Below are 16,956 nucleotides of genomic sequence, written 5' to 3' on the forward strand. Positions count from 1 at the left end.
GAGAAGACATAGGACACTACAGATTTCTTAAAGTGTCACCTTCTAAACATTTAACAATACAGGTAATTTCACAAAGACATTAGCTTTAAATTCTGTCAATACAGTCTCATAAATGTACTTAAAAGTTGCTTTTCAAATGAAAATATAATAAACTGTCATTGTTTACAGAGTGTGTCATTAACTAACCATGAACAATTTCTAAAACATTAGTCTTGCTGCTGAGGTTTAAATCTCCTCCTAAGGCTAACTTGGAATATAAATTCTAAAAAGGTTCAGAATAAGAACTAGTAAGTCAGAATTGATTTTTGTTGCTCGGGATCAGAAAAGCTTTTTTATCTGTTGAAGGAAACAACCGTGGTCTGCCAATGCCCTAGGAAATTGTCCATGTGGTGGCAGTTCTGTGTGCCCAGAAGTGAGTGCTGTGAGGGCTTCAGGTCTGAGGCTCCTGTGCATATTTGGTTTCCTTTCCCTTCTGCAGCCTCTACAGGGTCACATAATAACTTGCTTAGTTGAATGCTATTTTATGTTGACAAATATAGATGTACATATAAACACAAGGGAAAACTAGAATAAAAGAGTTTAATTGTCACTATGGATGTGCTTTAATCTAGACAAATAAATTAATGAGATACTGATAAAAATGTTTTAACCAATTACTACTGCTACTACTACTAATAGAGAAATCTACTTTTCATCTTACTTGAAGCTTGTGTGCTTTCTTAGGGCATAAGAAATGTCTTCTCTGTTGGGAACCTGTGATAATATCACCATATGACATTACAGCCAGGTTTCTTGAAGAATGAAGTTTGTGCATACTGACTTTTCTTCAAAGGAGTCAACCCGTCTTTCTTTACGTAAAGCAAATTCCAATTTCTGAGACGAGGGTAGTTTGTAAATAAGGAGATGGCGGTGGGCTGTGTTACAACATGGTAGCTGCTTTCCTCTTGCAATCTTTAGGCAATGCTTGTGACTTAGTAGCTGTTTTTTGTTGTTGTTGCTGCTGGGTTTTTTTTGTGTTTTTTTTTTTTTTTTTCTTCACTTTGACCATTCCCAACTCTATTACTACTTTTCTGCTTTTAGCAAGACCTTATTGCTGTAGGAGCTGTCGTCTCTGTCTAAGGCCTAAGCTGGTACCACATGAGGTTCTTGTTTGATACCACAAAGAGCCTGGTGGTTAGGAATAGAAGGATAAGACATGCAGACTGCAAAATTGTTAATTTAGCGTCAGTCCAAACCAACAGAGGATCTGCCAGGGTGTTAGGCACAAGAGGAGACAGCTGCTGCCTTTTTTGTGTTGAACATTTAGTGAGTATCCATTGGCAGGGTGAAAAAGAGCATTTCCTGGCCCCCATCACCAAATGCTTTGTTTCTCTCATTTTCTTAGCAGTTTGTATGGGCTTAAATACTTACACATATATATATTTATGAATTAGTCACTTAAGGGTTGTTTAACTCCAAACTCTGTTTACTTCAGAGACGTGTAATTTCTGATTTCATTTGCTTGCTCTAATGGAATGCATTCATTAAAAATACCCTGCAAGTTTCTTTATAGAGCAATGCCAATGAACCTCCTTATCAACCAACTATTCTAATGCTTCATTTCTGATCAGTTTATTATTTCAAGCCAAAATGTATATTATGTTAGCTTCCAGATAATCATAGACCAGAGACTAGACTGAATTTATTCCTTTGTTTCACTTGCATGGGTTTGAATCTAATGTTTCCAGAGAGGAGAGCTAATGTTTGTACGCAGTGACTTTGCTGCAGCATATAGTATAAGAGGGACTATACTAGTTTAGAGTTGGTGTTTCCATTGACAACAAGATATGAAAACTCTCTGTAGGAATCAACATTAAGTTAGTACAATCACATATCACCCTAATCAAAGTAAACAACATTATTATTAGTAGTATTTCCGCTAACAGCAATGAACATTTTCATTAAAAAAAAAAAAAGAAAGAAAAAAAGAAAAGCAGAGATTTGTGCGCACACACTCACATACACCATCATTTAGTTTTACTTTTTATTTTACTTCCCCCCCCCCCCCCCCCCCCGAAATGTACTAGTGATTCAGTTGTAAGTAAAAGTAGAAGGCGTCTAAGAAAGACACTTTTCCTATGATGCTTTCCTTCCAATGCCTGAAGACCTGTTTTCTTCCAGCCTCTGGTAATGTAGAAAGAACATTGTTTTTTTGCTTGTTGGTTTGGCTTTTATAGTAACTGAACCAATACTCATTAGTTAAGCCCTACACTTGTATGACAAAACAAGATGTGTAAGAGTCCAGGAGGAGATAATCAGCATATCCTTCATCATTCTGTTAGCTTCAACTGTCCAGGCTGGCACTTATTGTGGTAATGTATGCCAAACGTTCGGGTTTATGTGTCTAGCCCAGTAGCAACACTGAGTGGCGTTGTAACAGTTTGGTCAGTTACCTGTAGTGCACCTCCTTTGATTGTCTTTTCTGGCCGAGTTCTGTGTTTCGCTCAATGGTTTTCTTTTCTACTGCATACATACATACATACAAAAAAAATCTCATTTTTCTTTCAATTAAAAATAACCCTTTTTCACCACTGAAATATTTTATTTGCAACTCTATTCCATGTAGCATAAAAAATTGTCACTCTTTTAAATAATTTTTTCCTTGGGGACTAGATTTCAAAACAACACAAGGGAAAAAAAAATCTTTCCATTGTATTGTTTCATTTACAGTAGTCTGAACTCAAAAAAAAAAAAAAAAAAAAAAAGGCATAAACAGAATAAATTCTCCAGCATATTTAACATTGAGAAAATGTACTTAGTGAAGATAGAAATCTCTTGGGAGATGATATCCAAAAATTCATGTAAAGTGAGCAATTAGAACTCTTGCTTGGAAGAACTCTTTCTTTAAAGTCTTTTGCTATCAGAAGTATGAACAGAAGAACTATCCTTAAGAAAAATGGTAAATTAAATAGTTTTATACTAAAAAAAAAAAAGTATTTTCATTCCTAGTTGCTCAAAAATTGTAACTATTCTTTTACAGCTCGTTTTAATTTTAGATTTGGATGATGGTTTTCATTTAAAAGAAATATTTGTATTAATGAAAAATATAAATTGGTGAACAAGTGCTCTCTAGTACAGAGATATCTGGTATCTGTTACAGCTCATGGCTATAAAGGCACCTGTATTAAATTTTGTAGACATTCCTGTAATCCTTTCCCATTATTACATTAGTACTAGTATTTTTTTCCAAATCAAATGCCTTTTTGCCTTTAGGTTTCTACATAAGAGAGTGATCAATAGCATATTCTTAAATCCCATTGAACACTGAGAATAAAGCACGTCCTTCAGTATTTCCAGAATTGGGACCAATAATAATAGCTTTTCAAATAGATAGGTAGCATACAAAATTCATGAATGACACTTGCATTGTTTATACTACCCATAGTCATCTGTTCAGGTGCTGATGGTGGGGACAAATAAATACTAATTAGGATAAGAGGAAGAAGGAAACAAGGAAAAATCTAAGGTTTGGGGATATATATACTTTGTAAATTGGATTTTCTGTCTATCCTTCCATCAAAAGATAAATTATAACTTTTGCTTAGTGATGTGTGCAAGCACCTTGTTGATTTGGGATTTTCTCTTCCTATTTTTCATTTTGCCAATTGAAAAAAAATGTGATGGAGGCAGCCTTTATGGGATATCTGATATAGCTTTTTGAAGAATCTTACAATATTGATCTTCAGCAAATTCATGTTCTAGAGTTTTGTTTTAATATAGACCTTTCTCAAGTTTCAAAATAGACATACATAGATACATGCTACGTAAACTACTGGACAGATGCTTTCTTAAACTCTGTTTCAAATAGATTAAATTGAGGAAAGGGACTCTAGTGATGTATTACTCAATCACTCACCTCTTTCTTGATTATTTTGAACTATGAATCTTAAATATGTACATAGGCATCTTTCCATCATTGCACCAGATGGGAGTAGCTTTGTCACTTAACAGAATCCAAATTGACTTGAGCTTTAAACACTTTATTTTAATGTGTTTCATTTCACGTCTCCAAGTGTTTTCATTTTTACCCCACTTCGTGGGTCAGTTCCAAAATTCACATACTATAACCCTTCCTCTCTCCACCTCCACCAGAATGAGCAATTGTATTTTATTTCTTATTCTCTCAAAGGAGCTGCTTCTGCCAGACTTGTGTTTGTTTTGTTTGCCTGCCAAACTCCAGCAAATGTCTTATGTGTTAAGGATGATGGGCCAGTCTCCACGTGAATTCAGATGGTTCTTGGGTTGTTGTTTTTTTTTTTTTAAGTTGTAGATTTTTCAGTCTGTATGACATAGAAGTTAAAATGGTCTTCAGCTAAAGAGTGAATTTAGTTCTGTACATCCAGAATGGTAAATGTTGAAATTATCTTTAAAGCCATCAGGAGATCTGAGTACAGCATGGCTAAGTCTTTTGCTCATTCACGAAACAAATATCATCTGTCCAGGAATTTGTTGTTTAAACATGGTATTTACAGCTAATACACTTCAACAGCTCTTCACTGTGTTTACATAACCCTTTAAGGGCAAAACTGATGTTCACTCATATTCTTCTACGATCAGTTTAATCCTGGAACTTGCCATGAAAGTTTGATTTTGGTAGTTCACTGCTGACATTTTTATGAAACTCCTCTGTGATCTGGATATTTATTTTACCACTGTGGATAGTTGTCTGGAAAAATAAAATTAATTACATGCAAGGATGAAATGTTTTGGTGTCCCCCACCAAATATTTATCAGTTCTGTTCCATTCCACAAAATAATAATGATGTGGATGTTCAGTTTGTGATCTGAATATTACTATGTGTGGGGGATATTTTTCACATGATTGTGACCTCAGTCAAAACTAGGTTTGGGAGCACAAGTAGTGTTCTCCTCTGTCCTCCCAGTTGGTGACTGGGATCCAAGAAGGAGATGAAGGGACCAAGTGAATGATTGGCTGCGAGGATGGTGCCATGCTCAAGGTTTTAGATTCTACAATCTTGGACACACTTTTGAGAGACTGGGCACGATGACACCAGATGGGGCACACCTGACCAGATGGGGAGAGAATGTTCTGGACAGCAAACTGGCTGGGCTTCTTATCAGAACTTTAAACTGGATTCAGCGGCGGAAGGGGAGGTACTTCTGAGTGATGGAAATGAACCTGGGAACACTGTCACTTTAGGAGGCAGCAGGGAAATACTTGTGAATGGCCTCCAGAGGTCACTTCCAACCTTAAGCATTCTGTGATAACCTCCTAAGCAAGAATAATCAAAGAAGCATAGAGTCATTTAGGTTGGAAAAGACCTGTAAGGTTGTCTAATCCAACCTTTAACCTAGCACTGCCAAGGTTACCATTAAACCATGTCACTGATCTCTACATCTACACGTTTTTTGAACACTTCCAGGGAAGGTGACTTAACCACTTCTATGGGCTGCCTGTTCCAATGCTTCACAAACCTTTCAGTAAAGAAATTTTTCCTAATATCCAACCTAAATCTTCCCTGGTGCAATTTAAGGCCATTTCCTTTTGTTTTATCACTTGGTGTTTGGGAGAAGAGACCGACACCCACCTCACTATAGCCTCCTTTAATGTAGTTGTAGAGCACAATCAGGTCTCACCTGAACCTACTTTTCTCCAGGCTAAACAACCCCAGCTCCCTCAGCTGCTTCTCATTAGACTTGTTCTCTAGACCCTTCACCAGCTTTGTTCCCCTTCTTTGGACCTCGATGTCTTTCTTGTAGTAATGTGGATGATCAGAAGCTAATATGGAAGACACCTGTGTTTAGACATGATGCAAGACTGAGGTGATGTAAAAATAAGACAAATATAAGATAAGGAGCAATTATAAAATAATTAATGTGAAAGGATTTTGCTGGCGGTGTGGGGGAAGTGTGGAAGACAGGAGGAAATAAAATAAATGTGGAAAAGTACAATTCCAGGTACAGAAAGCTGCAAGAGGCATAGGCAGTAATAGTAATTGAAGAAAATAAGATAAAATGATGCAGAAGAAACAATTAAAGTGCATTTTTCTCTGGAAGTTCTTAGTAAAACAAAGGACGACAACAGAGAAAAGGTGCTGGATATGACTATTGGTGGCTTGCATGCTGAGGGAATTGCTAACATGGTCAAAACTGGATGAGGCAAGCCAACAGAATTCTTTAAAAATCAACTCTTCCACGTTGCTGAACCCCTTTTCATGGGCAACCTTTACTGAATTCAGGGTTATCTTTCCAGTCCCAGTCAAGCCAGTGACATTATCATTAAAAGAAGTAGTTCGGTTTGTAGGTCTTTTAAATTCACTATTTCTCTTATACCTGGGCCAGTGTTAAGCTCAGTGATGAGAACATTGTTCATCTGATAGTGGGATGGATAGGTGTGTTATAAGGGGTTTCCCACTTGTCTCCTGTCATAGTCCCGGGTTGGTCATACCCTTAGAGATCCTTGTGGGATCTGTGTGTGCCTGGATCAGTTACAAGGTTTGGGACATGGTGAATGTTGTGATAGCCACTCTCTTAAGACTCTGCCTTCACTACTGCTGTTTTAGGAATGGACTCTGTGTAGGCTCTGAAGGATAGCAGAACAATTCTAAGAACATGCACTGCTATCTGTATTGGTTTTCATCATTAAAACTCTTGCTCAATGGTTGATGGGCTAGCCAACAGGGTCTTAAGGAACTCAAAGCATGGAATATGTTAAAATCTGTGGCAGAAGTTCCTCTGGCAGAAGTGTCTGGGAAGGACCTTGGGGACATGTCATGTCCACTGTTGAGCCCACTTAACAGCTAATATACACTATATTCCATAATTTAGGTATTGCAGGCCAGCCCCTTCTCATACTACTCCCTTTTATCTTACACCTTGCATACTTTTTTAACAGTAAATTCAAGGAGAAAACCCCTGTTGTTAATCCTCGGCAATAAATAAACAAACAAATACATTAGTTTTCCTATTCCTGACCTGTAAAGTCTGATGTTACAATCCAATTTAACTTGCAAAAATGGCAGAGGAAGGGGAAAACATGAAGACAAAAACATTTCCTACCTATCCAGTTTGCAGCCTCATAATAGTGAAGTGAAAGGAGGGGGTTGGCATTTAGTGCTTTCGGATCACCTTTATTTTGGAGCATTTGTCCTGATTTGTGTCTGCTCTGGTTCAAGTCAAAACAACTAAGAGAGAAAAACTTTGTGGATGACCTAAAAGGCCTTATAACCTATCAGTTTGTGAATCTTTTGATCCCAAAGTAAAATTGCTGCTTTTCTATCTTGAACATTGTGTGGTCATTTATAGCCATGAAATGAGACCAGGTAGGTCATTATGGTATCATTTTACTCGTGCTCCATAAATGTATAAATCATCCATTAGACAGTAAGCAGTGGTATATTTCACCCACTCTACTTCTCCAGAGAGTGATGATGATGTGCTAATTTAGGGCAAGGAGTATTTGAAACAGCTAGTTAGTGTATGGTAAGTACATGACTGGAAGTTTGCATGTGGTGCACTTCAAAGAATGAATTAAAAGCCCTCTGTTCTTTCCTGATTTTTTTTTTTTAATAGAATAAGGAGCAATATAGCGATATAAAAGGGATGTGTAGCAATAATAAACAAAGAAGGGCAGTTACAACAGAAAGGGACAATGAGATTTTCCTTCTCAACAAAGCTTAGGTATCTTGAATTAGAGTTTTTTGTCTAAGTATCCTATTGTTTTGATGTTGGTATTAGTATTAGATTCCCTGACAGACCTTTCAACCTCTCAGTTTTTGATTTTTGTATTTTTTTTATTATTATTTTATTTGAAACAGTGTTTATTAATCATTGCCTCTGAGACTTCCTTTCCAAAGACTTAAGTTTTGGACTACAAGAGTCATTTTTGTTTATATAGAGTAGAAGTGTGTAGAAACTGCCTTGTGGAGCTGTAATGCTCAATGGTGAGTATTTCTCAAGTACTTGCACCAGGGACAAAGCCAAAAAGCTGCAGATCTCCGACTTCTCTGGCACAAGCTGAGGCCAGCATTTTAAGGCTATCCAGAGTAACACTACAATAAAAATGGTGGCCTTCTGTTACTGCTAGTAGACGATTCAAGTTGAAGAGAGGAAAATACAGAAGATAAACAATGAGGGGGAAAGAGAAATCATACATCTGCATGCAGTAACTTGAATAGGAGATGCTGTAAGGTCATTGAGGAGAGGGCAAGTGATCAAGTTTGAAGCTGCAAGATGTCTTCACTGCCATTTTCTTCATGAGGCAGGTAACTGGGAGCTTGCAGGGTTTTACTACCCTCTGTTACCAAACAATAGATAAAAAAAGATAAAGCCATGATTCTTCATAGCTCTTCTGGGCTTTGCTGTGTTCTGATTGCCTGTGGCAGTGTTTGCTCAAATCTAATGAGTTATTTGAAGAAATTTTAGAGTAAGGGCAACATCAGACCAAGAGGTTGAATAGCATCTATCCTTTCCTAAGGCATGCTGGAGTGTAATGGAAATCTATGGATTTGGGGCACACTTAAAACAGATGAGGAGCAAGATTAGTTTAAAGAGTACCTTTGAGTGGGACAAGGATTTCTGTGAACTACCAGAGAAACAGAAATAAGTCATCTGCAATTCCTTTTGGATGCATGATGCACAACAGAGATGCTACAAATGGTGTTATTTAGTAAACATGGTAATTAGGTGCAAAGATGATAACGAAGACTATTTTTAAGTGCATCCTCTGAGCATACTACACAAAATTTATGACTAGATAGTACTCCTTAGTGACTATAGGAGACTGTAAAATATTCTTGCAGAGTTTTGATCTCAAAGAAAAAATATTTTAGTAGTGAGGAAAGGGAAAGTGTGCTTCACATGTCCTCCTTTGGTATTTTATTCTAAGACAGTCTTTGCCAGGATGAAGAGATTACAACTTGGCCATAAAATAAATTTTGATCCCACCAGCAAATAAATCGTTACCTGGGGAGAATGCATTTATTTATTTATTTATTTATTTATTCGAGAAAAAAAAATCCAACTCACTTCCAAACTTGTAAAGAGATGACACCATATTCACACAGACAGGTTTCAGGACACAGGAAGAACTATCAGAAGTCACTGGACTGCATGTTTGAGGTAGACTTTTGCAGATGTGTCATATAGAGAAAGTCTTCATTTGACACGCATATGTGGCCACAAATATATGCACATATACATATAGATACAATTCTTACTTTAAAGATGTCCCACTTGATGTCGCAATTACAGGTAACATTCAGAGGCATTAAATGCATAGGAGAAGAGAAGAGAAGAAATGGGAAAGCCAACAAACAAAACCAACTCTATAATAATGACTACTTTCTGGAGTAGTCCCGGTGTTGATCGATTTGATTTTCAAACTCTAATTCTTGAAAATGTAGCTTTGTTGGTTAGTATGTGTCTTCCTTTTCCAAAAGGGAAAGCAAATTCTTTTTTTTGTTGTTGTTGTTTTTCCCCCCTCAACTGGCTTACTGCCTTATGGTAGAGGACATGAGAATCACCGTGACTTCTCTCCACTGATGGTGGGTGTAAGGTGTTTACCCTAATAACAATGGGGAAACATCATATTTCTAATTGTCCTTTCGTTGCATCCTCATCTGTAAAGGCTGGATTTATTGTTTGGCCTATTTCTCTACTATTCTGTAACTGGGTTGGAATTGTTGTCACTGAAGGTTTAATAAACTTGCATGTCAGACAAGCAGAAAGAAGAAGAGAGTGGCGAAAGCTTTTTAATACTTCATCAAAATTTTATTTCTTTGCTTTTAATAAAATCTAGTTAGGGAAATATATTTATAGGACTCCTGGTTGATTTCTGAATTCTGCAGTATAAGAGGGAAAAAAAAAAGAAAAAAGACTTCTCCAAAACTTCACTCTGTGCTTGTGAGCTGAGCTGCTGCTCCTTGTTTGGGGTTCACGTTGGCTTTGCAGGGAGGTTTCCCCTGATCCACACTATTTGAGCACATTGGGGTGATGGGATAGAATACCTGCTGGTCAGTTTGTTCGGGTCTGTCCCAGATGTGCCACTTTGTCCTTCTGTCATCCTCTCTCTTTGCTGGCATGGCCCCAGCAGTACGGGGTGTTGACTGAGGTCTCCGTCTGATGTTTCCAGGTGACTCTGTTGGGCAAAGAGAGCCTTTGTTCTTCTGCTTTCCCTGCTTGTCTGATTGCTATCGCTGTCCCTAATCTGCTGACAACATGTACAGCTGCTCCCAGTAAAACACATACACAAAATGTATGTGCACACATAAAGGACTGAACACCCTGGTATTGTATTCGAGCTCGTAATTCCGCACAGCCGAGGCACCATCACAGCCCCGTGTGTCAAAGCCCTGCAGAGGGGGGACGAGTGTGCTGCAGGAGCTGAGGCATTAACTTTCAGCAGGTTTTTTTCCTCCTCCCAGAGGTATTTCTGATTAACTTAAAGCTGTAACTCTGCTGCTGAGCTGTTCTCTTTTCATGAGTTAAGACCTACCAATATATAACCCTAAATTATTTTGAAGAACTTGGCATATAAATGTAGAATTAATTTATTCTAATAACATTTTTTTTTACAGAAAATTCTAAAACAATATTCTAAGCAAGGGATTACTTTATACTAGCCATACATAACAAGAAATGATGAAGAAAGAAACAATTTTGAGGAGATAACTGTAAACAGTTGTGATATTAGTTAATATTTTCTATTTGGCTAACTAAGAAAAGTATAAATAAAGAAGTTAAGTTTTTTTTTTCTACTTCCATTTATGTTAATGCTCTCATAAGTTAGCAAAATCATTCATTATTTGACTGCCCAGTGCTTCAGGAAATGGCTTTCTAAGTGTTTACTTTCATTTAACTTTTGATTGTGTATGATGTGCATTTGCTTATAATAAGTTTTAAAAGGTCCAAGCTGCTTTCCAAAACCAAAATGTGCACGTGAGCTTTGTAATCGAATGGAAGTGTCAGTCTCAGAGCGTTGCTCTGTTCTCCACAGTTCTGATCTTGCCTCTTCTAGGGACATTGGCTTGGCTGATGTTGCTTTCTGTAGATATAAACTAAGGCAGGCTGGAGGAGCAGAGCTGCTTCCAGAAGGAATGTGTGTGTGTGTTTTTTGTCTTTAAGTGCTTCGTAATGAAATATTCATGCTTAATTTTATTAGAATTGTCATTAGGTCACATGCTTCTGGAGGGGGAGACTGCCAGGCATGACCGAGCTGTTGGATCTTCCTCAGTGTTGGTCCATTTTTCTTGTACAGATTTAATTGATTCCAGATTCCCTTTGTGCACTGCATGCAAATGTATTGTTAGGTTATAATCCTGGAGTCCAAATCAGACATGGCTCCCACTGACTTGATGGGAAATCATTCCCAGCTAAGAGTTTTGGGACCTAACCAGCTGAATTTGTGGTGCTTTAGGGAAGCAGCAGCAGTATTATCTGCTGTCATATCAGAACTACTTATAAAGCATTAACATTTTCAATCTCTCTGTTAAGCAATATCAGCTCTTCAAGTTTTGGCTCCAGTTTTACTTCCTTTATACTTGCACAAAAATCCCTATGGGTGGGGGAGGAGTAAGGCTCTGTACAAACTGACTTTGAGCCTTTTTACGTTTTGCTCCACATTTCCCAAATCCTACAAATAGACACCCCGTATTTTCCTTTATCATTTTCTTTTGAATTGTCTCATTCCCAGGAAGCCAGGCTGGAGCCAGGGAAGTGTATCTGGCTTGCAAAACAATTTACACAGAAATAGGCTGTCGTGAGCACTGGTCCTAAAAGCACAGTGCATGGGAGTCAGCATGCTATGGGCTGGTTATGTGGAGGAAGATTTGTATGCTGGAAGCAGTGGACACAAGGTAGTCAAAATTTATAATACTCTTGAATGCAAAGGATAAGCTTAGTCACAGCTGAGATACCTCATGTCTTGATCTGGAAATTAAGAAGTGGCTTAAATGCAAGCAGAAGGTTCATATCCTGGCTTATTCCTTTCCAGAAGTCTGCAGAAATGCTAGAGATGAACGAAAGACTATTGAATTCAATGAGAAGTGCTGAGAATGATTGAATCAATTCCTTCACTGATGTCAAATACAAATACGGCTTCTCACTGGGTAGGTTTGCCAGAAATCTGGCAAAAATATGACAATACATTTAGGGTGCTTCAGGACTGCATTAACTATACTGTGAATACAAGAACACTAAAGCCTATTTAATATGCTTATGTAAATCTTTTTAAGTGCTCATAGCTACTTGCTTAAGTAAGAGCACAAGCTTGTCATTTAGATGATCACTCAAAGAAATTTCATTTAAATGCTGTACACAGCAAGGGCCTGAAATGGATTACTGAGTCTGAGTAGCTTTGACTGAGGTACGCTCTTATCGCCTGGCAAGTGAAGGTGTTGCAGTGGATAAAGTAATTTCAGAATATCTTTTTTTTTTTTCCTTTAACTATGGTAATAAATGGGATGCATAATGGATTTTGTTATTGTAATTTGTGTGCTTTAAGATTTAGTAATTTCCATGAAGAATTAATTCAATGTCAGGACTAATGCTACGTTTAGTATGTGTTAAAAGAGGATGAGAAGAACCACTGCTGCTGTTGGTGCTGTCTCAGTTTCAGACAGTTCCTCTAAGTGATTTGTGTAAAGCAGACAAAGCTATGGCTTGCCTGCATGAATTCAGTAGTGGTTGAGAGCAGGAAAGAGTTAAGTGGTGTCAGAAGGTAACAGCAAAACCTTTGCCTAAAGGGCCAGGTCTAGAAGGAGATCTCAGATCTTAGAGGAGGAAGCTGGAGGCAAAAATGTCTTTTCTAGCTCCAGGGTAACTTGCTGCTGCAAATCTTAAAACCTGATGTTTGCATAAGAGCTGAGCTTACTGCCCAAACTTACTGCCATGTGTCATACTAAACTGATACAAGTTATCTAGGTCCCCAGAGGTAAAAGGGAAATTAAAGGATTAACGGGTGATGAGATCCACCCAGCCCAATTAAATAAAATATTTTGACTGTGGAATGGAAGCCTGTCCCTATCTAAGCAATTCTGGTGATTGGCTGTTAATTGCACTTGGCTTAGACTGAAGAATTTAAGTAAATTTCTGTGAAATTAAATTTTAAAAAGTCTTCAAATTCCCCCATAATTTTGGCACAGCTGTTACCTGCTTTGCTCCTTTTTGGAGGGGACTGGAAAGGAGAGTAAAGAATAAAGATCTTAATGTTATCAAGTTTTATGGTATGGAAAATAAAGGGTGTAACTTTGTGTTGGAAAAAAAAAAAAAAAAGACTGAAGTCAGTGAGATGAGAGAGGAACAAACAAGGAATGTTGGGAAGAGACCAAGACCACAAAATCCACAGATATTCCACATCAGCAAATGTGTTTTTTGTTCTTGGGTGACATTCCTGATGATGTCCTAAATTATATATTGGGAGTAGAAAAGAAGGATTTTTCACATAAGTGCAGATGACAGCAGTGTGTTAAAAAAAATGAATTTGTAAGTAAAGTGATGTTGTTCACTTCTGCAGAGAGATGGTGATAAGTATCTGGGATAGTACCAGGTGACCAAAGATAAGTAGTTGAAATGTGTAAATAATTGCAGGATTTTACTTCTTAGGGTTATATTTTTGATGTACACAGCAGTGAGAAGATACTGATGTGCTCTCAAATATAACTGAGAGAGGTTGTGATCCTTTAGGGCTCTTGTGCGTACACCTAACTTTAAACGCATATTGTGATTTCTTAATGGGATTTTTCACATGCTTAAACTTGTTAACACACTGCAATGTTAGAAATGAGATGCTCTACTTCCACTCATGCTTATGATTAGGTAGAGAGCACCAGGAAGAAACCAGCAATGTGTGTACTGTCCCAAAATTCAGTCCAAGGACTAACATTTAGTAAACAGCAGCATCTCAATTAGGAGACATAGTCTGTGCTATGTAGTTCTCTGAGTGAGTGCATGTGCACATGTATAGGTTACTTGGCAAAGAATAGGAAAAACTATATTTTGATAAATATTAGATAGACCAGAGCTTTTTAGCTTGAACTCATATGTAAAACTAACTGAAAAAAAAAAGAGTTAATGAGAACTTTTGCTATTTTTTTTAAAGATGATTGTTGTTTTAACATCAAAATAAAATCAATAAAATTCTATTTTACAATTTACTTAATTATAGCTCATGGCATAGTAGTAACCTTCTAAGAATACTAGTCATGACTCAAAATACTTTAACTAACAAAACATATTGTAGAAAATTTAATTTAAAAAGTTGATTGGATTTTGAGCTTTCTTTTTTCCCTTTCTTGGAGGGGGGAATGGTTAGGGGGCAAAAAGCAAATTTAGTGACTTTTGAATTGTTCAGTGGCAGTATGGCGGAAGCTTCTGCCAAAATCATTTAGAAATGAGAAATACAATTCATTACATTTACTTAAGAATAGCATCAAATTGGTATTTTTGTATTTAAAATAATGAGAGGGTTGCCTGAGAACTTAAAAGTTCTTCTAGTTCCTCTCTTATGTCAATGCAGGATTAACTATACCTACATGCTTCCTGATAGATGCTTACCTGACTCTTTCTTAAAGATTTTCAGTAATGGAAATTCCATAGTCTCTGTAGCCATTCTGGTGCCTCCCTTATAGCAGAAGTGTTTTTTCCTTCTCTCTAGCCTGAATCTGCATTACTGCAGTTCAAGGTCATTTTGTAGATGAGGAGAAGAAATTATTTTACTTGTAGCAGCAATTTCTATGTATTTTAAAGACTTACTGTGATCCACCAATGTCTTCTGTTGATCAAACGCTTCATTCTTCCCTTGAACATTTAACCTAGGATTGTACTAAAATTGAGAAATTCTAGTGTAATGAATCTATCTACACTTACAGTGAAATTGGAGTATTGTACCTCTTAATTATAGGTCTTTTCCCAGCAGACACTTGTGATGCCACCAATGCTTGTCATGCTAGCATGGGAAGAATATAAAGTGTGTAGAATATTAAGAGATTTTAATCATATGAAGGTAATGGGTGTATGATACTGATGTGCTCTTATACTGCATAAATACAATACTGCATTGCTGCACTACTAGCAAGCTTCTTTCAGATTTTTATTGCAAGTTCTGTGTGATTTAATACTGGGATAAAGTAAAGATTCTAAGTTTCATTTTTTTTATTAATTCGGGCAATTATGTTATTAAACCAGTGTGAGAGATGGAGATTATGTTTTGTTTACCTGCAGAATTGTAAGGAACATCTTTGTTTGGAGGTTGAAAGGGGGTTGAAATTTAAGATTTCAGCAAGCAGATTATAATTCATTTTACAATGCTTATGTATTAGGCAGACCTTTCCAGCTTTTACTGATTTTATTTTTACTTAATTTATTTTTAAAATGCTGCAATTCTAAAAGCCTGAAAATTTCATCTTCTCTTTAATTGAAAGGAAGTTGCAGTTTGAAGTCAGATATCCTGAATTATACTGAATGCATGGAATTTGCATTCATGCCTGGCTTATTTATTACTTTGTTTTCTTTTCATTTTTGTCTGGGAGTAAGAGCAGAATGATCACAAAATTTATATTGTTGAAATGAGGGACTACAAATAGAGTATAAGATAGAAGCAGAAAGATTTCCAACGATGCATGAGGGGTTGTAAGAATGGAGACTCGACTAGCTTGAAAGTCCAGTTATATCAAAAACAAAAACAAGACAACAACAACAAAAGAATCCAGCCTGTTCCAAATGGAAAATATAAAAACACCAACATGTTTGTTGTCTGCCAAATGCAGGGCTAGGGGTAGCCATGAGCATGCCATGAAGTATGCGTGTGGTCTGTTCCTATTTTCCAGCTACTCTGCATGTCACTGGCAACCAAAGCCACCCCCCTGCTCAGTTAACACCTGAAACACCAATCGATTACAGACTTTACATCAATACCTCTGATTATTCTTCAGATTCACTGCAAGTCACTCATGTTTAAAACAGTCTTTTTCTGGATGTAAGATAGATTTCTGTTAATTTAGTTCTAAGAGCAGTACAGCTGCAAGCAACTTCAGTGTATTCTCCCGACTGTAAGGTCAGTGTGTTAGAGTGGGCAGAAACACCAGTTCAGTCATTTGTTACACGTGGTCCCCATGCTGTCTTCATTCTCACTGTTTTAAAATAAAACATTACAAGATATTTACGTATGAATTTATTTATTTATTGGTACAACTCCTACTTACTTTCCCCAGAAGGCATAGGCCAGTAGTAAACAGAAAACACTTGCAGTAACTTTTGGTCTTTGCAAGCTTTGAAAACCTCTTGAACTTCACCGCTGGTGCTTCAATTTATCTGTCATACTTAATTTTATGGTATTCTAGTGGCACTGACTATTCACAAATATGTTTTTCTCTTCTCTCTGGGAGTGTCACATTCTTCACAAGGAGACCAGGACTTGGTCATTCTTGCACCAATAAAAACTTGGGGTCATCAGTTTGGGGTGGGAATGGGGTGGACATTAACTCTGGGTGTATATTGGAAGTTGTGGCTTGTAGAGAATGGAAAGTCATTGATCTGAGCTCTGTAAGTGCTTGCTGAATGTGTTCCTGAGATGTAGGAAGGCAATTGATCTCTGAACTCAATAGGTCAGCAACCCATGCGGAGTGTAGGTCACGAGTGATGGTCTTTCTTTTTAGATTAGTGATGCTTTAAGCTATGCACAGGATTGTTTTATCATAGTCAGTTATGAAATAATTACTCACAGATCAGGTTCTTTTAATTGTTTATGTTTGTGGACATTATCTTGGGGTCACTTGCAATTTCTGCTGTAATAATGTATGAATGTAGTAAGCCAAATTACAATTTTGACCCCAGTAAAATGAAAGCATTTCTAAAGCAATCATACATTCGCTAAATTAATCATACTTTTCTTGTCAGCAGTATGGCATTAAAGGTGGGATCCATGTGTCCGAATGTAGTCAACTAAAATACATCCTAGAG

At 37.1% G+C, this 16,956-nt stretch overlaps 1 protein-coding gene and 1 long non-coding RNA gene across 13 annotated transcripts in view; both read left to right on the plus strand.

Moving 5' to 3' along the window:
• The window catches only part of MAGI2 (membrane associated guanylate kinase, WW and PDZ domain containing 2), an 817,299-nt gene that overhangs the window by 133,535 nt on the left and 666,808 nt on the right, over window positions 1–16,956 (plus strand). The window lies entirely within an intron of this gene.
• LOC308190245 overlaps window positions 1–16,956 on the plus strand; it is a 74,074-nt gene that overhangs the window by 41,434 nt on the left and 15,684 nt on the right. Inside the window, exon 2 of the long non-coding RNA XR_013947027.1 lies at window positions 1–16,956. This exon is cut by the window's right edge and continues 15,684 nt beyond it. This is a non-coding gene — a long non-coding RNA (uncharacterized lncRNA).

The sequence above is a fragment of the Anser brachyrhynchus genome (genome assembly GCF_964034855.1).
Source record: "Anser brachyrhynchus genome assembly, chromosome: 1".
Taxonomy (NCBI): Eukaryota; Metazoa; Chordata; class Aves; order Anseriformes; family Anatidae; genus Anser; species Anser brachyrhynchus.